A 26,003-nucleotide genomic window follows, 5' to 3' on the forward strand; every position below is an offset into this window, starting at 1 on the left:
GCATGGAAGAAGCCTTGCAGGAGCTATGGGAAATCCGGATAAATCACAGCAGCATCAGGTATCCCAGGCTGAGTTCCTTGAATGCCATGCACGTCCCGTGAGTGGAAACACCGACTCCCTCTCAAACATTCAGAAAATCTGTAGCTGTTGGAAGCTGCAATTTGTCTTCCCAGGGTCCAGTCCTGATTTTTCTCCTGAGACAGACTGAAAGCTCCATCATCCACAGGCTCTGGAGGAAACTCTTTATACAGAGCTCATTAGGTTGCAGCAAGGGCTGGTTTCTCTCACTCATCAGCATAGCTCTGAGCATTGTACCAGAGCAGGGTTAAATGGGATACTGGGAAGAAATTCTTCCCTGTGAGGGTGCTCGGGCACTGGCACAGGCTTGCCCAGAGAAGCTGTGGCTGCCCCATCCCAGGCAGTGTCCAAGGCCAGGCTGGATGGGGCTTAAAGCAACCTGGAATAGTGGAAGGTGTCCCTGTCCATGGCAGGGGGACAGATCTTTAAGATCTCTTCCAATTCAAACCATTTGAGGATTCTATGATACACTGCCAGCAGCTCCTGAAAGCCATGTGGACACACAGCCTCCCACAGCTCCCAAAAGGCTCATAAAAAGGGATGTGGGGCAACTCTGGCACAGCCAAGAGGATCTCTGGGAGCTGTCCTGCCTCACTCCCCGTTCCAACGCCCCGTTGCGAAAGCCTGTGTGCTCCAGCCACCCGGCTGGGGGTTTTGCAGCCCGTGTGTGGCCGTGATAAATCACAGACAACTGCAATGAGAGCCCGGGGCTTCATACCCTGAGTGTGTCCGAAAGCAGCAGCACAGGGAGCCAATCCTGCTGGGAGAAAGCCTGACCCCACTGCCCGGAGCCAGAGCTGGGAACACCCCGAGGAGCTCCCCGGATGACTCCTCAGCAAGGTCTGGCTCAGCCTTGGTTATCTGGTTTCAGATCTTGCCTAGTGGCAGTGCTCTGTCTGGGTAAGCCAAAATTACATTTTCTCCGGCTCTTCTCACACTCTCTGCAGCCTCAGCAAGCAGCATTCTCAGGGAACACGAAAGGGGAAAAATAGGGGGAAAGAAGAGGGGGGAAAAAAGAAGATGAAAAGAAAGAGGGGGTGAAAAGAAATGGGTGAAAAAGTGGGGGAGAAGTGGGGGGAAATGGGGGGGGAGAAAGAGGGGAGGAAATAAGGGGACAAGCAGGAAAACACCAGTAGGAGTGACAAATGTACAAGCGTGGGGGAGAGTCACAGGATATTTCCTCAAAATCAGCAACAGGGCAGGTTGTTTGGATAATTAAGGCAACACCGGGAAAAGCACATTCCTTCTGGGAAAGGCACCGGCTTTCCTTTCGCTTTACTGATGGTAAGAAGCTGTAACACTGTGTCACATTGCCAGTGACAGGCTGCCACCCAGCAAAGTAGGCAGGAAATGATGAAGTGAAAAACAAATGTGGGGACTGATAAGTGACTTCAGCGACTCCAACATCAGGCACCAAACCCCGATCAAGTTTGGAGCCCCAAAGCTTTGGAGTCTGTTCCATATTTGCATTAAAGCAAACCCCAGGTTCCTGAAAGCAAAGCCTTCAGTGAATACCCATGATCAACACTGGCAAAACCACTTCCTACGGCCTTGAAGAACTGCAGATTTCCACCCCAAGAGCTGTCATAAGCCTTTTGCTTGTGACCCCAGCATAAAGCAGCGTTGTTCTGTGTGTCTGTGGGAAGCTCTGGTGCCTCTTCTGCCCTTCACAGCCTTCCAAATCCCATCGAAATTGGCTTGAGTGGGGTCAGAGCTTGAGAGGCAACGGCACAGCCACAGTTTCATACTGGCACTCTGCAAAAGAGATGCAAAAGCTGAGCTAACCCACAGGCAAGGCTATCCTTGCCTCCTCAAAATTCCAAACCCACTCCAAAGCCAGGAAAAACTGGAAGCAGACACCAGGATTTGCTTCTGTGCCCTTAGTTTGCTCAGAGATGGATAACATGACTGACTACCTTCTTACTCTCAAGAGGGGACGCATTTTCCTTGCCTTTCAATAAGTTAGGGAGGGATGCACCAGGAGGAGAAGGAAACTTGGAATTAATGGATTCTGGAGTGTGATGGAGCATATGGTAGTTCCCAAACAGCATCCATCACTCGTGCTTCCCACAAGAGCCTCCCAGCTGTAGCAGCAGCAGCAACCCATGGAGAACCACAGATAAAGAAGCGTTAAGCATGCTCCTGCAAGGAAAGCCCAGGTAGGGCAAAGGAATTCCCTAGCGTTTGCAGGTAAGCACAAGGATGTGGGGGTGGAAATGAGACTGAGCTTGTCTCCAGGCTGACAATTCGATGGAAAGAGATGCTCTGACACTTGGCTTTTGCTGCATCACTCCCCAGTGAACTAGTTACTAAGGTTTCCTTTTAATGAAAGCATTCAGAGTCCAGAGATTAGGCAACGGAAACACGGGAAAGGGGATGGGAGGTGCACACTAGACCAATTGGAAAAACGGGAAGGCTGAAGCTTATACAGATACTACAGTCCTGAAACATCCCAGGGAACAGCAGCAGCAAGAAGGAAAAGGATTTTTTAAAAGAGCAGGTAGTGCCACGATAAGGGGGAGTGGCTTCCCACTGCCAGAGTGCAGCATTAGAAAGGATACTGGGAGGAAATTCCTCCCTGTGAGGGTGCTGAGGCCTCGGCACAGGCTGCCCAGAGCAGCTGTCCCTGTCCCATCCCTGGCAGTGTCCAAGGCCAGGCTGGACAGAGCTTGAAGCAACCTGGGATAGTGAAAGGTATCCCTGCCTGTAGCAGGATGTGGAATGAGATGATCCTTAAGGTCCCTTCCAACTCAAATCATTCTGGGATTCTCTGACTCTGTAAAATACCAGATCTATTAAATATCACCCATTTACACAGAATTGCCTGTTACAATTTTAAATAGGTTCTGTACAAAGCTGCCATGTGACAGCTACGCCAACAACACCCTAAAACATGCCTATAAGTAGTTTGAAAAACCGAGTCAAAAATATTCTGGGACAGCTTTTGCAGTCATGTTTATAGAAGGAGCACAAGCTTTGCCAATCAAGGTTTTTAAAAAAATAACCCACACAAGCCCTGCTCATCTGATTTTTCATATATGCAAAATGCAGACTTGATTCCTTCGTGGCAGAAGGCTGAGTCTGGTAAAATATCAATCATATGTCACTTTGCTCAGATAGTTCTGGCACCCTTCCTGTTTCACGGACAAAATGGAATTACAAATTATTCCCAAGGCTTTATTTTGAAGAACAAGGTGTAAGGTTTTTCTATAGTAAATATTAAAGCTCTTCTATATATTATAATCACACCCTTCTATGACTGCTTTAGGAGCTTCCTTCAAGCTGCTGAGCTTAAATAATTCAAGCTGCGCCGTGATTCTGTGTTCTACACGTGTGGCTGCAAACTGTGCTGCCTGTGGGAATTTCAAGGGCAGGTGCATCCCTGCCAGCTCCTCTCCATGCCATGGAGCTGTTACTGAGATCCGTCCTATCTCTGGATCTGGGTTTCCCTTCTCCTCCCTCTGGTGCGTCTCTCTTCCACAAAGGTCTCAATTCACTCTCTCCTGACTGGGAACTGGCAGCACGGCACCCTCAGCATCCAAAGACAACACAAATTCAAAACGGGCTTTAGGGGAGATAAAAGAAATGCAAGAAATTCAGGGAAGGGCAAGGCATTCCTTCAACGTGACATTTAACTAAATGCCTGATTTAAACTTTTTTTTTTCCTTTAAATAATCTTCATTTTATTTTCATTACTTCAGTGTCCCTCAAAAAAGCCTGTGCCCCACCTCAGTGTCCAAATCCTTGACACTATGGCTCCAGGTAAGGACTCTAGGGATTATCATCTCTCAGGAGTGCCGAAGACAGCCTGAATTTGAAAATTTAACAGACATGCATGTTTATAATCTCAACTTAAATTTACAGAAGCTTTAAACCCAAGCAGGCAAAACAAAGCTCTGTTAAAGAACAGGTTCATGTAGTATTTTCGAGGATTCTTGCATTCTGACTCATCTCCAGCTGAAATACACTGACCAGAACTACCTCTTCAGACTAAAATTGCTACCTGAATTATTTTCAGTTCTAGCATAAGTACTTCAGACATTTGGAAGTTCCTTTTGTTTCTATACCGTTTAAAAGCATGCCACTTCACCCTCAGCTGGGTTGCGAGTTGTTCATACAGCAAAACAACTCTCTGGGATTTCCTTCATCAAAGGTTTTGATTCCTCTTTCTATTCAAAGTTTAACAGACATTTCAAAAGAAAACAGACTTTCTACTTCTTTATTCTCACTTTCTGATCACCACTTGAAACACCAGCGTTAACCCCACACGTTCCCAGCTGAGGACAAAGGCGACAGAGGATGAGTTATGCTGAGCATTTTTCCATTTGGAAGTTTCAATGCCAATCCAAAATTCAAGTCAAAGAAAGGCTTTACAGAACTCTTGCATTCCCACTGCAATTCCTGGAACCAAACTCTCTCCTTCCCTGATGTCTTATATACCACAATGTTGCACTGAATGCTGTGCAGAGCTTAAATCTGGAGCCAACTTTGCAGGATTTGAATTAGAATCAGAGAATCTAATTCTTCCCTGTGAGGGTGGGGAGGCCCTGGCACAGGCTGGTGGAAGGTGTCCCTCCCCATAGCAGGGGGTGGAAATGGATGAGCTTTCAAGTCCCTTCCCACCCACACCATTCTGGCATTCCATGGATCATAGAATGGTTTGGGAACTTCTGGTATTAAAGTCCAGATGTGGCTTGAAAATACACTTTTTTTTTGCTTCCCAAAATACAGGACCAATCTCCACCACAAATACAGGTGTATATTCACACATCTTCTGGTGACACTGTTTTAGCCAAGGCACAACTGCCAAGCCTACCTAAACCTGCTTTAAACCCTTCCTCCCTCTCATTAGTGCCAGAGATTCTACAAATCAGTAACACACAAGGTAAGTGAAGAAGTTCCACTTAAAATTTCCCAACCCAACCGGTTTCACGTATTGGGTCAGTCCGAGGAAATGCAGCACTGTTGAATGGTGCTGCAACAGCTGATGCCCCCAAGGAGAACAGTTCCTTAACTCCTAGGGTGTTTGCAGAGGAATCATTTAAATTTAGATCAAATTGGATCATTTAAGCCCAGGAAGCAGAGGACTCAGTGCTGCCAAAGGTCCTGAGGTGAGCCAGAGGAGCATTTCTAGGAACCAGCAGTTGGCACAGATCAGAAATCTGGTGAGAGAAAACTCAAGCAGGAGCTGGATGTTTTAACATGTTTAAATCCCAGGAACCACAAGCCAAACACAGGCAATTCAGCCACTTTAGACACGGAGAAGCCTAGCTTGCTGGAATGCTGCTTCCATGAGAGCCCGTTTAACTCCCATTAGGAGCTGCCCCAGCTCTTTCATCCCTTACCCACATCGTTAGAGGTGAATTTAAACACACACCTTCGCTTGTGCCCCAGGTTTGATCAGTCAAGGCAACAAACACCACCTTCAAATAGACTGGACAGGGTTTGCAGCCCGTGCTGGGAGTGATCTGGTTTATGTGCACTCATTAACGTGCATTTATCAACCCACACGGGCGTGACGCCGCTTGGCCCTTGGGAAAGGCAGCAATTAAACACATTCAGTGCTCCAAGACAGGGCTAAGATCAGACTTTTTCCAATCAGGTGGGCCATATACACTCCATCACACCGAAATATTGCTTGGATTCCACTGCACCTTGCACAGCCAGGAGGAAAACAGACTTAAGAGCCTCAGGAATGGTTAAGAACAATTACTAAGCCACGCCCTTGGTCCCAAGAGCTCTTGGCTGAATTCTGGGGGGACGCTGAACAGTTCTATTCTCCCACCAGCGCAGGTCACCGCGGAGCCAGTGGGAATTTCAGAGGATAAACCAACAGCTCTCTGGCAAAGGAGCCCAATTACAACTTCCTCTGGGGAGCCACAAAGCTTTTAAAGAGTGCAGCCTAGTTTTATGGAAATGCCACAGGTGCCTCCAACTCATTTTCAGGAAGGTGCCTTGAAGTCAGGCTGTGGCTTCAAAACATCCAGGTGTGCTGAGTAGCAGGGAGAAGAGTCCCACAAGTTCTGCCAAATAATGGGCTGATACTGCAAAACCGTCCCCCAGTGCTTCCTCCAGCTTTGAGGAGAATATCCATTATAAATAAGAAAACAGCAAAACTTTTGAGGCACTCCTAGCACTGACAAGTGGAGAAACAAAAAAATAACCAGAATTATCCCCTTCATTATCAGCTACAGGATTTGAGAACATTAACTGCACACTGAGGTGTTCAATGCATGGATCAGTGGGATGGGGAAAACTGCATCCATCCCAGTCACTGGCACACGAGCACAAGGGTAGAGGATGTTCACGGTTCAGAGCACCAGGCTCCAAGGAGTGGGCTACAAAGACACAACGTGTGAAGCCAGACCACGGGAAATGTGACGGGAGAGGCGATCCCAGAGGGATTCCTGAGCTGCACGAGCTGCCAGCTGAAGCAGAGCCAAAGTGGCAGCGGGAGACGCTCTCAGCTACCGGTCGAACGTCGGGAGAGCTGGTAGGAAGTTTCCAGGAGCTGCTGGAAGATCCAAGCAAGCTGCAGCAAGCTCTGCTTTCCCAGGCTGTGCCCACCATGGAGAGTAAACAGCCGATAAGGAGGAATGTGCTGCAAAGCCCCCCCGAGCAGCCAGAACCCCGCTGCTATCCCACGGCTCAGCCCAAGGACAATTCCCAGTGCCCAGCACACACCTCCCCTCGGCCAGATCTGCTGCTGGCAGTCCAAATCTCAGGAGGTTTGATCCAAAGAGGATCTGATGCTGGACAACAGCTGCAAAGAGCTCAAAGCTGAGGAGTTTCTGCCTCAGATTGCAGTTACAGTGCACAAGGAGAGATGTATCCAGGCAGGATATCCCCAGACACCAGAATTTCAGCTACAGCTATTTGTCACAGTAAAACATTTTAAGGCAGCAGCATTCTTCAAACTAAAATGACAGATAATATCCCATTTTAGAGCTCCAAAGCTAGCTTCTCACTCCTCATTTCAATAACTAAGATAAACATTTTATTTAACAGCTGCATTAACAGGTAGAAACACACTTTGCTTCAGAAAACCAGCAGACTTACAGCAGTGGCTTTGTGCAGCATTTAAACTCTCAGTTCAAGATGAATTCCTGGAAATGGGGCGAGGGAACCCTCATTTCTTCTGAACAGAAACCAAGCACAAAGTCTAGGTTTGAGTCTCCAGCTCTGCTGCTTCCCACCCTGCTTAGAACTTTGCCTCACACATGGGAGCACCAGCAGAGCTGAGTGGCACTTCCTAGAGGATGCCACAACTTCTGTCAGGTCTCTGCCGTGGTTGACACGGGGTCTGCAAAAGGAACAGATCCCAAATTGCCTCTGGGGCCTCCTGCTCATTGTCACCTCACAACTTTCCCCCCATGCCTCTGCTCAAACTGGGGAGTGCCTGGAAGTTCTCACAGCTCTGGTGAAGGATGAGCCCTTGGGGAGCCACAGCACCTGCAGCTTATCTGAGGGATCAGGAGCAAATATCCGAATATTCATTGACTTTCCTGCTCCCCCAGGCAAGGCCTGTCACAGTTACTGCCCTCCAAACACAAGTACACTAAGCGTGCAGCATTAAGGTGTTTTATGCTGCAATGATTTGGGTTGGCAGGGACCTCAGTGATCATCCCATTCCAACCCCCATGGGCAGGAACACCTTCCACTAGCCTAGGCTGCTCCAAGACTTGCCCAGCCTGGAACTTTTAACTTGACCAGGACACTGGTCTTAAATTTATCTAAACATTTCCCATTTATGTTTTCATGGGGGTCTAAATACACATATGAAGACTCCTTTGGGTCCATTCACAGCTTGCTCTGTTCAGCTGAGGGCTGGATAGGTTTTTCTATGGCTGCATGAGCTCTCCAGCCTGACAGAAAGAAAATTAGGATCTCACTATCCAAACCCATGATTTCAAGCACTGGAAGTGGCTGCCCAGGACAGTGGTGGAGTCACCATTCCTAGAGGTGTTCAAGGAATGACTGGACATGGCACTCAGTGATCTGGTCTGGTTGACAAGGTGGTGATCAGCCACAGGTGGAATCCATGGTCTTGGAGGTCTTTTCCAACCTAAATGATTCTGGGATCTACATAAGAAAGTGCAGAGCTCTACAAGCTGGACTGAGGTCTCATGGAAGCACCTGAAGCCACTTTCCTTTCTTATTTTTAAATCTACTATGTTTGTTTTACATATAACACAGGCTACTCCAAGATCAACCATCTGACCCTCAAGGCCTCCAGGCACTGCTCTATATAGGGTTATTACAGTGAACTGGGGTTTAATTATATTTAAATAGTGAAAAGCCAAAGCGCTGCTGCTGCGCTAGCCTCTCTGCCCCTCCATGATCCATTTCTCCCCACTGCCTCCCATGGTTTCCTTGGAAACATATGCAAGCTTAAATTGGATTGACATTCACTTAGTGGACAGATGGAGTTTGGAACAGCCCGGCGCCTGAAATTCAAGGCCGAGCCTAGGGATATGTCACGTTATCAATACAAAAAGCAGCCCCCGAGCTTTGTGGGAAGGGTAAGGATCCCCTAATTATTCAGTAACGAGCTCTGAGGTGGCATCTCAGGAAGGTCAGCGCTCACCCATTGTTCCTGATGAAAGCAGCGGGCCGAGCACACGACCAGTTTTGTTGGGAGGGAAGGATTTAATTTTTGTTAAGCGCTGAGAAAACAGGGGAGTTCTTAAGCTCATTAGTGGTTTCAGGCAGGAGAACTGCTGCAGATCACACGTGGGCTGAGCACAGACAGCGATGCTCCATCCGTGCTGTAATTAAGCCACTCGCATCCAAAACTTCAACCCTAGGCTGAAGTTATTCCTGGGAACTGATCCTGACCCACAGACACCGAGAGGAGCAGGGTCTGTATCGCTCCTTTACAGCCGCAGAGGTGTCAGGACTGCACTTACAGCAAACCTGGCAATTTATTCTCAAGTGGGAATTATTCCCTGGGTCCTCTTCCACTACATGAGAAGAAACAGAACTGTGAAGAAATGAAAACAGCTTTCTTTTTTCTGAAGGTTGGCTAAACATTGCTTCCCAACCACACTGTCTAACAGGACTGGAAAGGATTCACCTCTTTCCAGCCAAAACACAAGGAGGACAGTAGAAATCCCAAATACCTACATCCCTAGAGATCCCTGATGAAATGCAGCATCTAGGAAGGACAAGATGACAGAGTTCCTGGGAAGGAAAAGGGGGCAGACAGCAGGCATTGCATATTCCCCAGGTGCTCTGCCTACCACATGCTTGGTTATTGCAGGGGCTATCTCCAGGTAATCACCACCTCCAGGAATCAGGGACATGCCACAGAGTCAGGGTTACCAAGTAATTTTGAAGGAATAAATCCCCAAAATGTCTGGTTGGATTCTGTTGTTTGTGCCATTTGCTGAAACCTAAGGAACTCCCAGGTTGGGATTTACCTGTCCAACTCAGGATTTCCGTAGCTGTTTTGACACCTGGCATTCAGCCAGGATTTTAAGAAAATCTCTTTTTCTCTGTCTACACGTGATTCTAGCCGCCAAATCCTTTTCCTTTACTATCCTGCTCACCTTGGAGAGAGCTGCTCTGTCTCCTGACTCTGAGCCATCTTCAACCTTGAATCCTTCCACTGACTTTGGCTGAGGTGAACAAAGGAACAAACCCAAACAAGCCTCTTGCATCCGCTTCTTACAAGTTTTTTATTAACTAAAAATAAACCTCCTGCTGCCCACTAGTTCCCTGTGCAAGCCTGCACTTTCCTGCTTTCTCTCCTTTCAGACCATTCATATTTATCAATATGTGATCATTGCCTGCGTTGCCCCCCGTGCCTCTCCATCCTCCCTCAGCAGAGACCTCCACGCTCCTCTCCACCCCGCCTCAAATCCTGCTCTCTTTTACACAATTCCCAACCCTGAGCCAGCTCAGCCTGCCCTGACAGAAGGGATTTCCAGGGCTGCAGCCCTCCATCCATTTCCAGTTCAGATGCTTGCCAGTTTGCCCAACTTGCCCGCCGAGGATGTGAGCACCGGCAGTGCCAGGATGCTCCCAGCTCCAGCAGCATCCACCCCGCGGCTGCCCGGCCGTGCTCCCCGCGGCCCCTGCTCCCTCCTGCCTCCAAAACTCAGCCCGGCCGCCCTTTCCTCGCATCCCGGAGCTCCCCCTTTCCCTCCCCCGCTGTCGATTTGAGCCTATCCCAGGTATTCCGCGGGCGCACAGAGACACAATGAAGACGAGCACCGGATAATGCTGTGCTGCGGGAAGGCTGGCTGAAGCTCCCGATTTTCCGTGCTTCCCACAGGCCACAGGCGGGAACAATAGAAGGCCAGGCACGGTGTAAGTAGGAAGCAATGCCTGGGATCTCGATGCTTCCCCAGCACTGGGATTTTATTCCAAGGATGGTAATTCAGACACCGAGAAATCAACTGCCAGCAAAGCAGTTTTATTCCAATCAATGCGAGGAAAACGCCTGCTTTTTATTTCTAAGAGCCTCGTAAATAATTTGAAATACTGAGATACAGGCAGCCTCTAAAAGCTAAGATCGTTCACTAAAAAAAGAAAAAGAAGAAAAAAAATTAAGGCTTCTGAGCTGTAGAGTTTCAAAGCTGAGGGTGAGAAAGCCCTTCAAAAACTGCTGGAAGAACAATGGGTGCCAGTGAGCGCTCCTGTGATATGCCTTACAAAGGGGAAAGCCTAAAAATCATATTTTCTTTAGTCATACCTTTGTTTAGGAGAACTGGGACACAAGGAATGCAGCACCGAGCTCAAACATCATTTTATCCCTGAGCATGACACGTTTAACACAAATCCCACCCGCTCTCCCGTGCCTTTTCCTGGAGCGCTTCCATCCATAACAGGGCAGTGCCTGGGGAATAGAGCAGGAGAAAAATCCCCCCTGGGCTGCATCCCCTTCTCTGGGCAGGAAAAGGAGGGAGCCACAAGACACACGGATCCCAAAGCCTCCCCGCATCCCATGGGACGAGCTGACACCCCGCCGATGCCACCACGCTCCTGTCACGGTGCCCGGCTGCACGTGTGACAGCAAACACCCCTTCAAAACCCCGTGCTGCCAAGCCTCCAAAAGCACTGGGAATTTTAAACGGCGAAGGAAGGAGAATGACAAACCGAGGGACTCCAAGCAGCCCTCAGCCCAACATCTCTGCTGAAAACGCCCCTCGAATTTAAGCCAGAGCTGCTAAAAGAGATGAGAAAAGCGGCATTCCCGGCCGTGCCACGTGGGAAAAGCGCGGCGGCAGGGCCCGGGGAGTGACACACATTCCCTCCCCATTTAATGGTGTTTATTTAGCTGCACGCCACCGGCAGGGCTCGGAGACACTGCCCGGTGCCACCAGGCTCGCAGGGTTTGTTACATTGCTCACTCCCACACGTTTAAATTTAAGGAGAGACACATTGATGCGCTGCACCATCACCAAGCAGCAAGAACCCAGCGCTGCCACATGTGAGCCTCACTCACAAATCAGGCCAAAATCAACAGCGTACCTTGAATTATTTTTGACCCATGTGGTGTTAATAACCACCCACCCTCTAAGGAGGATGTCCTGAATTTAATGTGTATCAATAATTAGCGGATTGGAGGGAAAACAACTGATCCTCTAGGGCAGTCCATCCTCATTTTCAGCTACTTTTCTCCAGAAGCAGAGCAACGCTGACAGGCTTCCACTATGACTTAACTCAAATTATTCTTTGGAAATTATACAATTGTAATTTTGAGAGATCAGAGATTTCACAAAGAGGTTCAAGTTCAGTTCCCTCAGTTGACTGCACCTCTTATATCCTGCCAGCTCTCCATACTTTAAATTTATAGGGGTTTCACGCACATGGCCAGAGAAAAAATAGCATGGAACAGATCAATTAAACTCCAAATGCACAAATATTGACAGGGCCCAAATTAGTTGATTTTAAAGCAGATTTATATTTATTTTTCTTAATGATATCCTTGGTTTCCCTTTTTAGTAACTTCAGTCCCTCATTTCACTGTATTGCATGATAAAGTTATCCAGTGTCTTGTTCTCTTAATGAAAGGGGTTTTTTTAAATTCACATGAAATGCTGTGAATCTACTTTATTCTACTTTATTTATAATAAAGCTCCATGCTAAAATAGCAAATCTGGGCAAAAACTGGACAAAGTTATGGCATTGTCCCATACAACCTTGTTTCTTTCTGTCTTTTAAGAAATAAAACCAGTAGTACCAAATTTAAGTGTGTTTTCCCCATTTCAAGGATATCAGGTGCCAGTAAAAGTGTGAAAGCATAGAGAGCTCAATTGTGCTGTCTTCTTACAGGTAACTCATTCACTGAGAGCAACAATCTAGTCATGAATTTGAATATTTTCTGCCATTAAATCCATGTCTTTGGTCTCAACAAAAGAGGAGCTGCCATGCTGGACAGCTGTGACCATGGCTTGAAGGACCCAAAGCCTCCAGTCCTCATGCTGAAGCACAAGGAACAATTCCTCCTGAGCATCCTCCTCCACAAAGCACCCCTGTTCTTTGCCTGCACACAGCCTGCATCCTAAACTGTGACAACTTCCAGCCTTCACACCTGGAGAATTGCTCAAGACAGCCCAGATCTGCAGCTGGGAATATAACCAGCTCACCTATGAGCTGCTGAAAGCAGGCACAGAAACACATTGTGAGTTCAAGCAGGAGAGCAAACCAGAGGGTCAGAGCTCGGATGGGGAAATCCCCCGGGATCGCAGCACATCCCTCTCTGTCACAGCCCAGCCACCCCAGTCCTGCCAGCTCTGCCAGTTCACAGCTTGTATTTGAAGCTATTTTCAGATTTACCATTTCTTTGGGCTGCTTATTTGGGTTTGTTGGGGTTTTTTTGTATTTCCCAGTCGTCTGAACACTGCTTCATCTATTATTACCAACGTGAGAGTTGTGACTTAGTTCTGCTGGTTGGGTGCAGTGCTGAGGTTGCTCCACCCCTGCTTCCACAAGTTGTACCCTCGTGGTTAACTGAGATCCCAGAATCAATGAGCTTGGAAAAGAACTCTGAGATCATCAAGTCCACCCTGTGACCAACTACTGCTTGTCACCCACCCAGGGCACTGAGTGCCACATCCAGTCCTTCCTTGAGCACCTGCAGGGATGGACAGTCCACCATGATCCCTGGGCAGCCCCTTCCAGTGCCTGACAACCCCTCACATGGAGAAATCCCTCCTGATGTCCAAATGGGGACAACTGACTGGGAGATGGGGCAAAAAAAACAACCCCACAGCTCCTTCTGGATGTGGTATTTGCACATCTGAGCACACCTTCCTGTTTTTGCAGAGCCAGATCCCATCGTTCATTCATTTGCTTGTGATCTGAACACGATGCCAAGCAGAGAGTGTGCTTTTGCCTACCACTCCTAATTATTTTTCAATTGTTTACTTTGGACAGATTTGCTGCTAAGGGCTTATTTTCAGTGCTGCAGCAGCATTAGAAAAGCCTTTGCTGAAGGATGGATTTCCCCCCAAATCACAGCCAGGTGCTCCCTAAATCGGATCTCCACAGGCTGGACCAGCACACGTGTCCCACAGAGCCTCCGAGTCACACAACAGCGATTAACACCACCACAGCGAACAAAATTAACCTGCATCACCTAAAACGCAACTTCCACCTCAGCGGGAGGAAGAACTTTCCACCGAGGGTGGCAGAGCACAGGAACAGGCTGCTCAGGCTGTCTCCCTCTCTGCAGACGTTCCAAACCCACCCGGACACATTTCTGTGCCACCTGCCCTAGCTGGGGATGGTGTCCAGGGGCCCTTCCAACCCTAACTCTCCCGTGATACCGGTTCAAAAGCCAAATCAACACCAAGGCTTCCAGAGTGGAGACAGAAAGGTGATGCAGACTAACCGGCAACAAGGACAGAGCACCGACATTTAACTGAATGATTCAGTTGGATGAGAACACGCCTGTAGCCTCCCAAACAACATTTCTGCCTCAAGACACGAGGGTGTGACTGTTTTTTCCCCCAAAACCCAACATTTCTAAGTTGCATTTTATTGTTCTGTGCAACTGTTACCATCAACCCCCAGCAAACAAAGCATCCAGAAAGGATCCACTCGCATAAAGTTCAGGGAATTATTTTTCCCCACAGGCTTGGTGTTTTCCAGCTGATTTTACACCTATCAGTACTACTACACTTCCCTGCTCGTGAAGAGCAGCTGGAAAGCAGTTGGAAATGCTGCACTGAGTTCATGAGGAAAACAAACAGAAATCAATGTTTAAATCCAAAACGTCCTGCTAAATCACACTAATGCACGATTTCCTATCACCAGCAAACATTTAGACAGCTCCAGCTGAAGCTGGGGAACGATTCAGGTAGCCAGGACATGACAAACGTGAAGGATGGCTCGGGATGAATATGTGAGCAGGATATTTCTGTTAAAGCGATCAGCAGCGTGCTGGTATTTAAATCACATTAAGATTTCAAAAGCATCAGTCTATCACACAGTTCATGTCACTCTCTCTCACAACCACGAGGACCAGAAGCCTTAAAATAAAACCCCGAGCCCCCCGGAACACCACAGAGCCCCTCAGCGTGGAGCAAGCACTTGCTAATTGTGGCAAACTGATGGACAGATCAATTAACCAGGCAAGCAAAAGCCCGGCAAAGCCTCTTGCTTTGAGGTTCGCCTGCTCCTGACAATGATGACTTCAGATGGAGAGCGAGCACGAGGGGCAGCTGGATTCTTTAAAACAAAACACAACCAGAACCTCTTTCAGATAAGCATTTCGTGGAAGGAGAGAGGGGAGGGGGTGAGGCAAACAGAATAGATCCCAAATGCTCGTATTTTTTAAGTTCTCATGGCTGCTCTTGTGAACGAGAGGGGGTTCCCGTGTCTCCCTGTGCCGGGGCAGGGAAAGGGACATGGGGGTGTGGGTGTCCCCGTGTTGGGGCTGGCTGTCGAGCAGGAGCCCGGGGAGCACTTGCTAGTCTTCCCGAGATCTGCCCAGTCACATGTGCTGGCTCCTGCGCCTTGTAGAAGCAGCTGGAAAAGAGGGAGCCAGCGGAGCTGCCTCCATTAGGAGCCACCGCTACACAAAAGGAGAAGAGGAAACAAGCCATCGGCCACCGGAGCAGCCGGCAGGAAAGGGGAGATGTCCAGAGCCACGGGGAGCGCACGGCGAGTGGGAAAAAATCACGATGGAAATGAAAACTGCTCTGCTGTCCCCCAAAGAGGCTCGATGGCACCTGCCTGACAGGGAGACGGGGCTCACAGCCCGCCCAGCATCGCATCCTGCAAACCATCGGGAACTCGACGGACTCACCCGCTCAGCCCTCAGGGGAGGGGCCCAGGGCCCCGTTCGGGCGTGGGGAGCCCCGAAACACCAAACCCCCGCCAGCCCGTCCTGTGCCAACTCCCGGCCGGGCAGCGCCGGTTCAGCTCCGACACCCGGAGGGGCCGAGGACAGCGGCGGCGTTCCCCGGGAATCGCCCCCGATCCGGCGATGTCGAGGCGGGCAGCCCCCGGGGCAAGGAGCCCCCCGGGGCCACGAACCCCGCAACTCCCCCGGGCCCCCCCGGGCCGGCCCCGCCGCCTTTGTGCTGCCCGAGCGGCAGGGGCGGAGGAGCCCGGGGGGTTTCGGCGGGGCCGATCCGGCCTCGCACCGGTGGGACCGCGCGGGGTAACGGCGGCCCGGCCCGGCCCGGCCCGGCCCACCCGCCACCGAGCCCGCCGTGCCCTCCCGGCGCTTCCCCGCCGCCGCGGGAAGTTCCCGGTGGCCCCGCGTACCCCCCGCCCCCCAAACCCCGGGGCGGCGGCACCTGCTCCCGGCCCGGCGGAGTTCCCGGGGGCGGAGGGACGAACCGGCGTCGCGGGGACCTCGTGTGGACTCACCGGGAGGCTGCCGCAGGCCCCGGGGGGGAGAAATCCAGCGGCGGGAGCGCCGCGAGTCCCGAGCTCCGCGCTGCTGCTGCGTCAGCGCCGCCGCCTCCTCGGCTGCGGGATGGGGACGAGGCGCCACCGCCGCCGCCCGCCCCTGGCCGCGGGGCGTCGCGGAGCGGGCGGGCGGAGGCCGGAGCGGGCGGCGGAGGGGCCGGGAGGGGCGGAGGAGGGGGCGGAGGAGGGACCGGAGGAGGGACCGGGAGCGCCGCCGCCGCCGCGAACTCCCCGCAAGCCGCGAGCGCCTCCGGCCTCCTTCCTGCTTCCTCGTCCGCAGCCAATCGCCGCCCGCCGCCCGCCGCTCGCCCCGCCGCGCCGGCCAATCACGGCCGCCCCTCCCCGCCGCCGCCGGCCAATCGCCGCCGCGCCCGCCCCCGCCCCGAGCCCCCCTCGGCGCCCCCCCACTCCCCTCACGGAGCCCCCCACGCTGCCACTCCCCGCCCGTGGCTTGGGATAACCGGGATAACTGCCCCGCTGGAGCACCGCGGGAGCCCCCGATGGCCGCGATTCCCTCACAGGACGGGAGCGTGAGGCGGCCCCGCGCTGCTGTCAGGGGCCCCTCCGTGGGTCCCTGAGAGGTGCCCGCGGCGCCCTCACGCCTCCCGGGTGTGCCCGGCGCATCCCGGGGGCAGTCACATTTAAACCGAGCCCTGCATCCAAACTCCGGGAAAGTTGGAAGTTCCGGGGGTCCGGCGGGAGCTCCGCTGAGAGCTGCCAGGGAGGAGAGGCAAAAGGCAGAGCGGGTTCGAGCGCCCATCCTTCCCACCCCGGGATGGGCACTGGAAAGGCCACGGACTCCCCCTGTGTGGTGGCTGTCCCTGAGCAGCCCTGTGAGTCAGCACCAGGGGAATATCCCGTTGCGTTTTAGGGGGAAAAGGCCAGCAGGGAGTTCTCAGATGTCGCAGAGCTTCCCCACAGAACCTGTCCTCTCTGGGACACTCAGGTGTTCACGGCTTCCATGGTCTTACCAACAGGTGAGACACGGCAGCACTCAAACATCTGGAAAACTCCATGTTTTCCTGGAAAAATGAGTTTAAAGTCCGAAAGCAGACCCAACAACCACGGAAGTTATTTGATCAGTATCTTTAGCAGCACCACAGTCCCCATCATTGAAGCCTCTCCACCAGTTGCAGAATGGGATTTTTCCCTAGAATCACGGAATCTTTTGAGTTGGATCCACAGGAATTGAGCCCCACTCCTAGTCCTGCACAGGACAACTCCAAAATCCCACCGTGTGCTTGGGTTCATTGTCCAAATACTTCTTGAGCTCTCTCAGGCTTGGAGCTGTGACCACTTTCCCTGGGGAGCCTGTTCCAGTATCAAATTTGTCTTATTTCTTTTAAATTTGGGAAACAGCTGGGAAGGAACTGACACCTGGAACAAGCAACCCATGGGGCTTCAGGAGAGAAATACATACACAATGAGGGCGAGACCCTGATGATCTGCTTGAGATTCAACTAAACTGCAGGAGACCTAAGAGCCTGAAATACTTCCTGCCTTGTTCCGGTGGTCCACAGGGATCTTGCAAACAAGAGCAGGATCAAGCACTGCTATGATTATTGCAAGATCCAGATGTTACACTGGAGAAGCTTGAGAGGAAATTCAGCAATTTGGAGATGCTGATTCCTGAAACAAATACTAGTCATTGGTGATGGAGCAGGGAAAAATAAAAAACCTTAACAGCTACAGCCTGGGAAGCCCTCAAGGTGCAGGAGGGAAACTCTCCTTAAAAACTCTCAGATATTGTTTATGAATTGGACTTGGATGATCCTTGTGCATCCTTTCCACTTCAGGATAGTCTGTGATTACCCTATTTCACTGCTGCCCTTTGGAAATGCAACTGTTGGATGAGACTTTTCCAGGCTCTGTTTGATGCAGCTGGACATCACTGAGAGCCCCTCCACAAGCACAAAGGTTCTGTCTCCTCAGACCAGAGCTGCTCACCACCTGAAAAGTGAAGGCAGCTCATAGTGCTGCCAAATTGTTCCCTAAAAATGATATTTTATTGGAATTCTTCCCTCTGCTGTGAGCCACAGGAACAGGGAAATCACAGCAGTCTGAGATCAAGAGTTCAATTTTGGTGTTACACAGAGCACACTTACTCTAGTTGTTAGATGTGTTCAAGTGACTTCCAAAATCTACCACCTCAGACTCCCATAGCTAAACAGAATCATATTTGAGCAGGGAAGTGCAGAATCTGGGAATTCCAAAGTTTTGAACCATCCCCTGCAACTCCAGCAGTAAACCCACAGTGTCACAGTGTTCCTGAGGGAAACACTTGGGCAAAATTCATGCTGAAGTTTGATGACAAATATCATTTAACAGCTGCTTTTTGGGGAAAGTGGAGGTGAGTCCACCTTTCCTCTTCCAGGTGTTTGGAATGGACAATGGACAGGTTGAGGATGGGGAGCTGTGTGCTCCAGAGCTGCACAGGAGTGCGAAGCACAACAGAGCCATCTGCAGAGCTCCCTCTCTTTTGAGATACTAATTTGTTCTGAACTGGGGCCTTTCCTCATTCCTTTCTCAGAGGGATGAGGGGGTAAAATGGGAAGCTAATTGCTGATTCCAGAACAATATGTCTGCCAGACTCCAGCCTCTGTCAGGTGGCCACACAGCCGAGATGCAGCATTTGGGCTTTTTCTCCCCTTGTTACCTGGGAAGCACAAACCACCAAAGGGCCGACATGAGATCTTCCTACCCCAGATTCTGGCCTGTTTTTTTGGGAAAGGGATAACATCCAAGGCTACAGACTGCCTGAGCAGCAGCACAACAAGGATCTTTGTCCCCAAGTCACAATTTGGGCTGTGGCAGCACCTTGCTGAGGTTGTACCTGTTGGTAAAAGGAGTTGTAAAGCCCCATGGCTGTGGGAGAGGTGGGCCAGGAATCAGCAGGGATTAAGAGATTGTCCCTGATTGCACCCCTCACCTCCAGGTACTGCAGTGGGACAGGCACCCACAGCTGAGCCTGAGCTAAAGGCAAAGAAGGAAAAAGAGGATTTCACCACTAACACGGGGAAAACAGGGAAATGGATCTTTGCATTTTCTGACTCTGAGTTTCAGAAATAAAAACTTGAGCTGTCCCACAGGAGAATAGGGAAGAGCCCCAGCATCTCACTGCATGTCAGGCTTGGAGAAGGGCATTTGCACTGCGCACTCAGAGCTCTCTCACTTTCAGGAACAACTGTGGTGAGTTTTAAAAAGTCCCAGGAAATCCGACAGGAAAAATCCCCCAGCAGTGCTGCAAGAACAGAGAAAGGGAACCTGGAGCTCTGGTGTCCATGATGACAAGAGGCTGGCAGCACCTCTTTTTAATCCAAGTGGGGAGGCAGTGCATCCTTGGGAACATCAGAGCTTCCTGCTCAGCCACAAATCCATGGAGAGCTTCCATTCCACCGGCAGCTTGCAAACAGGCATGGAAGCTTAAGCAACAGCCTTAATCTGAGTGAGCTCTCACACTGAGAGCAGCAGCGTGGAGGATTCTGCACCGACTGGTTCCTCGGCCGGGCCTCAGGGAAGGACTTGGCTGCAGGGAAGAGCTCGGCACATCTGCGAGGGGGAGGATGGCCAGCCCCACCTTCCCAAGCAGCCTCGTGGCTGCAGATGGGGATAAACCCATCCTTGGGTGCTTATGTCTCTGACTGCAGTGACAGGGCTGGGTTAAAAAGTCTTTAATTCAGCACATCTCAGCTGCATCCCAGGAGAACCCTGTCTTTCCCAGGCATATATCCCACCAAGAAACATCCCCAAATTCAGCTGTGTGATCCCACCCTTCATGATGTCTATGTAGAAAAGGTGCTGGTGCTGCACTGGCTTGCTGGCAAAGAGATGGATTTTGGTGGTCCCCTCCTTTCCTTCCCCCTTCCAGGGTTAACCTAGTAACTGCAAAAGGCCAAATGAATCCCTGGTGGAGCTGCATGGACTGACTTGGAATTCTATTACACCAAAAAAGCAAATAGGCTGTGAGTATTCAGGTCTGCAGCAAACCAGCTGTGGTTATAGAGGCAGCTTCCTCTGAGATTTCTGTTCAAACATCAGCATTTGCTCCTTTTTAGCTGGGTGAAATATTCCCCTTTTTCCATTGGCAGAAACCAGAAGGGATTCAGGCTGGAGGAGAGGGCTCTGCCAGGACAGAGCTGTTACACAGGATCTCATTGCCTACCTGGAAAAATCCAAATTACTGTATTGATATCTCAGGGAATCATCTGCAGCTTTTCGGTGCCATTGCTGCTACAGAGGTTTAATTTATCATTTATTTTAATTTAATTTATTTTATTTTTAGAAAAGTTCATGCTGCTTATATCCAATATTGTCTATGAAGCAGCACTGCCAAGGAAGTTCAGCAAATAAAAGGGGATTGCCGCATTCTATTTCTTATTTCACCTCTCATATTAACACTTTAAAGTCCTTTAGTAAGGAATATATAATAGATATAATTTATTGATGGAGGGGAAAAAACAGGGACAATGAGAACCGCTCAGTGAGGACCAGGACAGTCAGGAAATGAGACTGGACTAAATCAAAGCAGAAAATCACAGGACTGAGAGTTAAGAACATCCCTGAGTGTTACGGTGGATGGAGGTGAATGTGTGTACTTCAGTACAATGCAAAACCAGGACTAAAAGCAAGGACTTTGCTTTATGAGCTGGGCTGTGGCAGGGAGTGACAGACTCGCATGCACAGGAAGGATAAATGTCCTGCCTTGCGTTCCCAAGGTAGCCATTCTTTTATGAAGTGTGATTCACAAAACCAGGGAGGCTGAGGGGATCGCAATGCAAAACACATGTCCCAGAAAGTCAGGATGGGAAAGCAAAGAGCAATTATGAGACCATCTGTGCTGTGGGATGGGCTGCGGCAGAATCAGCACCAGTCCTTCACCCCTCTGGGCTGGGGCAAACACTGAGCTGTGGTCTGCTAGGAAAAATCAGGGGAACAAACCCATGGCTGCTTGTACAACTCCTTGCACAGAATTAATACAGGAAAAACCTAATAAAAAATCCCAAAGGCACCACTCAGCCAATCTGCATTTCCAGGGAAACAGCTGCATCAGCAGGAAATCCTCATCTCTCTTTTGTGTCCCTCAGGTGAGTGGGAGCTCATGCCAGCACACGGACACAGGGTCAGGGACATTCCTCTGCGGGGGAGATGTGTCTGCTCCTTCTCACTCCTGCCAGCACAGGGACACAGGGACATTCCTAATTTCCCGTGTGAAAAGGAAACATCACTCCTGGGTGCTTTACTGTTTCCTTATCCCCAAGCTCCCAAAGATGTCCAGCACCCTGAGGCCCATGCAAAGTCCCATTCAGAGATGTTTTCAGCCCTGAGGGTTGTTTTTCATTCCTTACTTTCAGCAGCTAGAGGCAGGATCAGCACAAGGGGGAACTCATATCTCCATGGGCTTTTTGTGCGACATCAGGAAAAGCTCCAATATCTTCATTAAGACAGTAACAACATCTCAGTGCTGGGGGAAAATACACACACACACAAATCTGCTGATCCTCTGCCTCATCCCAGGGGTCGGGAGGTGAATTTGGGCTCAACACTCACAGTCTGAAGCTGCTGCATCTCCATTCCTCGTGGGCCCTATGTCAGGCACCCGGTGGGAAGGTCTGGAACTCCCCTGTGCAGATTTCCCTCTTAAGGACGTGGTTTAGTGATGGCCTTACAAGTGCTGGGGGAACGGTTGGACTCGATGGTCTTAAAGGTCTTTTCCAACCTAAACGATTCCATGATTCTATGATAATCCTATTAGCATTAACATAGGCTGTGTAGCTAAATCCCCACATTCTGCACAGAAATTGAATCCCTGAGGGGTGGCTTAAAATAACGAAGTACTCAGAAAGGGAGAGATGGGAGCAAAAGGAGGGTTTGTCCAGTGATGGTGTCTCCTATGGGAAGTAAATCAGGCAGCACTCAGGGATTTGGAGCTGCTGTGGTGAGTCATGTAGATTGGGGATGGATCTGGAGGATGTATAATTGGCTGGGGAAAACACTGTGCCCTGGGTGGGCAGCACCTCCTTAATTTCCTTCCCTACGTCTTTCCTCACTCTTGTTTGATAGCAGTGAGAGAGAAGAAGGAAAGGCAGGGTCAGCACATCCTTTCCTCCGGACTGTAACACACAGGATGGGTTTGAGGGACTGCACAGGGCTGTCAGGGCAGATTGTCGAGCAAGTGCTGGCGCTGTGGGGAGAGCACAGAAAAACCCTGGGGTAGAGACACCATAGCAGGAGAGGAACAGCCATGCTCAAAAAGGGGAAACCAGGCAGAACTATCACAGCCATCCATGTTGAGGTCCTGTCCACATGTCCAATGGCAGGAACTTCCCATGGGATGGAGTGAGGGATGACAAGGGGACCAGACAACAGGGGAGCTGCTGCAGAGGAGGATTTGGCCCCATGGCTGCAGGTGGCCACAGCCCTGGGCTCAGCCACAGGCTTATCCCAATGTTCTGGCTGCTGCAGCCTTGGCAAAAATAGCCATTAACCCAAATATCCTCATTAGATCCTCACATGAGGACTTGTAGTCCACCAAAGTATTCCTGCAGTGTGAAGATTTCTGCTCTTTTGAGTTACAAAGGTGCCTGGAGTAAAGGGAACTTTAATTCAAGAGACCCTGGATGATAGTGATCACTCTTGGCCTCACATTTAATGACCAGTTTATGACTCAGAAGTCTCCATGAAGTGAATGGTGGCACAGCCTTGCTCGTGTCCCAGCTCAGAAACCCCCGGCGGGTTCACACTCAGCCTGGAAGCTGACCAAACTTAAACAAAGTGGGTTGTTCATACTGTTTGGACAGTGCCTTGGATCAAACCCCATTGATTCTGCTATTACTATTCATTATTCCCTCCAGTGGTACCCTGGATGTTTGAGCTGGGATCTGCTTAATCCTGTAAAGCCCAGCTTCTCCTCGTGCCAGAACGGGGAACAAAGTCATAATTCTCCATTCACAGCCTCCCAGGCTGTTGCCATGGGAATGATGCAATGTTCCCAATTCCTGGGGCTGCTCTCCTGCCAGTTCAGGTAGGAGAAGCCACTTTCCCGAGGGAAGAGTGCCCTGGATTGAGTGCTGTGCTTTGACAATTAGCCAGGGAAATTACAGATCACTCCATCAAAGTGACAGCTCCTCACTCACAGGGATCTGGTTTCTGAATTGGAAATGAAGCCCTGGGCAAGCCTGGCTCACTGGGGTACATGGAAGTGCGGGATCTGTACCTTGGGGTCCTCAGGTACTGACAGTCCCGCTGTGTTTGTCCTATTTACAGCCTTCCCCAGTACTGCCCATCCACATCCAGATCCCATCCCACTGTCCACAGCTCCTTACCCATTTACATCCCAAAACAGGCTTCCTGCCCAGGAACCCACACCTGGGGCTCCTCAGAGCCTCGAGCCTGTGCCTGGGCTTAGGCAGGAGGTGGAGGCTTTTGAAGTACAAAAAATCCACAGGGCGTGCTGAGGAGGCATTTGGGTGTGAGGGGCTGATGTGGTAAGAACTTCCCAAACTTCACCTGAGAGCAGCAACCCTGATAAATCCTCCTTATTCCATCACTGTGGTCAGAGATTGCCCCTACCTTGCCTTATCCCCAAAACCAGGGGGAATTGGGGCACTGGTCTGCTCAGAACACTGGTATAGGTTCCAGCCAAAAAATGCACCTTTCTGAGTTTATGGGAGGAAAAGTTGCTAAAAAGTGTCACTTAGTGTAAAGTTCAGTTTGCCCTGTGAGAATCCAGAGATGTTACAATGTTTCAAGGCTAAAAGGTGGAACAGGGCAGATCCTGATGGGAGCCTTGTCCAACCTGTGGAGATACAACTGGTTAAAAGTCACCTTTTGTCACGGCTCTTTCCCCCCCGCATGTTTTCCTTCCATAAACCAAATAAAACTGAAGCCTTAAACCCTTGGAGATGGCTCCTCCCTTCCTCCTGTCCTTGAGACTTCAAAGCATAACCTGAAAATTCCATCAGTGCATGTTTACTCCTGTGCCTTGCCCTAAATTCGGGTCTGAGTGGATCATCTCTGCACCAAACGTCCTTGTGCTGTTCTCTGTCACATTAGAACCTGTGCAGCCCCAGACTCCCCCGAGTGGTGCCTCCTCAGCCAGCACTGAGGGTTGGTGGTGTCCAGGCAAGTCATTCCTGCTGCACATTTGGAGAACTGACCGGTTCCTCTCTTTAAAACAACACCCCTGATCCAGGGAGATTGAGCACAGGGGACCAAACAGGAGGCTGGTGTGGAGGGAAGCCCCTCAGAGCACTGCCAAGGCTGGAGCTTGGCCATGCCTTTGGGAGAGAATTTTCTGGCAAGCCATGCAGCACAGTGGGTCTGTGTCCAGCCCAAACGGCCTTGTTTCCTTCCCAAAATGTTCCTAAAGTCAGGATATGTCTCATTGCAGCTTCTTCATCCACACATCTAGTTTCCTCAGTGAAGAGAGGAATTCAAGGGTTTGATGTGATCTCTGTGTGACAAACCCATGCTGGCTCTTTTATCACCTGGTTATCTGCCAGGTGCTTCAATAGATCTAAAACCTCCCGTACTCCAGAAGCTTCCCAGGCATCAAAGCACAGCTGAGCACTAAATAATCCCCTTGGTCTTCCTCTTAACACTCGGGAAGAGGAGTGGGAGTTGATTTCTCTGTGGGACGGGTTGTCTGATGGCTCAGAAATTGCTGGATCCTGGAGCTCCTCAGCATCGTCAGTGCCAGATCCAGAGGCACAGAGGTCTCTCAATTCCCTCTAACTCCCCAGTCATCCCCTGCCCTCCCTCCTGCTCCTCCATCCCTCCGACTCAGCTCTGTGTGACGATGGAAGCTGGGTTAATAGATGAAAGAGGAATTGCTAAAGCAAATATTTTCTTTCCAAAGCTCTCTTCATTAGCTATAAACACAGGGAGCTGCTGCGGATAACCAATGTGTTTTAGAGGGTTGTGGCTCTGTGGTGAAAGCAGGGATTGGAGACACATGGATTTCTGATTTTTTCTTAAAACCAGCATTCCTCCATTCCTCCTCTTAAAACACCTCATCCCTAATTTGTGGCCCGACCCTAGGGCTGGAGTGGGAACTGTGGCATGGCTCCAGCATGGTACTTCCTTTCCACAAGCACAGCCAGGGTGGAGGATATCATTAAATCCTGATAATCCCAATTTGGTGGGCAAAGATGTCTTTGGGCACCTTTCAGGGGACACATCACCCTTCAAAAACAACTCCCGCCCAGAAAAATTTTGTGGCAGCAGCAGTGGAGCAACAAAACCCAATGAGCAATGAGCACAAGATGCTCCCCTCACTTTAACATCCACCTAAGAGCAGTGGTGACGTAAAAATCCCCCCCGCACTTGGGAAAAGGGAATAAAAATCTCATTTGAACACCTTAGAGGCATTAAATCCCCAGGAGTTCTCCTGGCGTCTCTTGCCCTAAGCTGGAGCCAGCTCACCAACCAGGCTTTGCTGTGATTATAATCCTTAATTTCTGATTTTGCCACCTGCACTATGTTTCATGAAATTTTAAAGCTAATGCTCTGCCAAACTCAAATGGCAGTGGAGCAGATGTTTAAGTGCAGCCGAGGATGAATAAATTATGGGGCTCGTGGCTGTATGGTGAAGGAGGGAGAGGGTGGATGGCTCCAAATAGGGAGATAATTGATTTAAATGACATTGTCCATTGGAGTCACCTGGGATCAGCTCCTTGGGCACAGGCAGAAGAGATGCAGCAATTAAAGGCACTGGTCTGAGCAGCAGTGACTTGGCTCTGTCCAGACTGTGCTCAGCCTTTCCTTTTTGGCTGTTCTGTGGCTTTTCTACCTGTTTATTCCCCCTCAATATCAGGCAGGGAGAGGAAAAGGAAGCTGATTTTGGTCTTGGTCCACCTGTAGTTGAAATGAGCCTGTTTGGGTTATCCTGGGGCTCTGGGAGGGAAGGGAATACGTTGAGCCTTTAAAGCGCCTTTTAATTCCACAGAGAATGATCTAATAATCATTGATGGTTGGACACCAAATCCAGACCAGATTTTTTTAATAAACTGCATTTTTTAATCACAAGATGAGTCAAAAATGATGGTGACTCA

At 50.1% G+C, this 26,003-nt stretch overlaps 1 protein-coding gene across 1 annotated transcript in view; it reads right to left on the reverse strand.

Moving 5' to 3' along the window:
- Positions 1-16,198, reverse strand: part of BAHD1 (bromo adjacent homology domain containing 1) — a 39,134-nt gene extending 22,936 nt beyond the window's left edge. Inside the window, exon 1 of the mRNA XM_063397759.1 lies at positions 15,910-16,198. The gene's annotated coding sequence lies outside the window, so the exon portion shown is untranslated. The remainder of the gene's footprint in view (positions 1-15,909) is intronic.
- Between the last annotated feature and the right edge of the window lie 9,805 nt (positions 16,199-26,003).

The sequence above is a fragment of the Prinia subflava genome, chromosome 5 (genome assembly GCF_021018805.1).
Source record: "Prinia subflava isolate CZ2003 ecotype Zambia chromosome 5, Cam_Psub_1.2, whole genome shotgun sequence".
Taxonomy (NCBI): domain Eukaryota; kingdom Metazoa; phylum Chordata; class Aves; order Passeriformes; family Cisticolidae; genus Prinia; species Prinia subflava.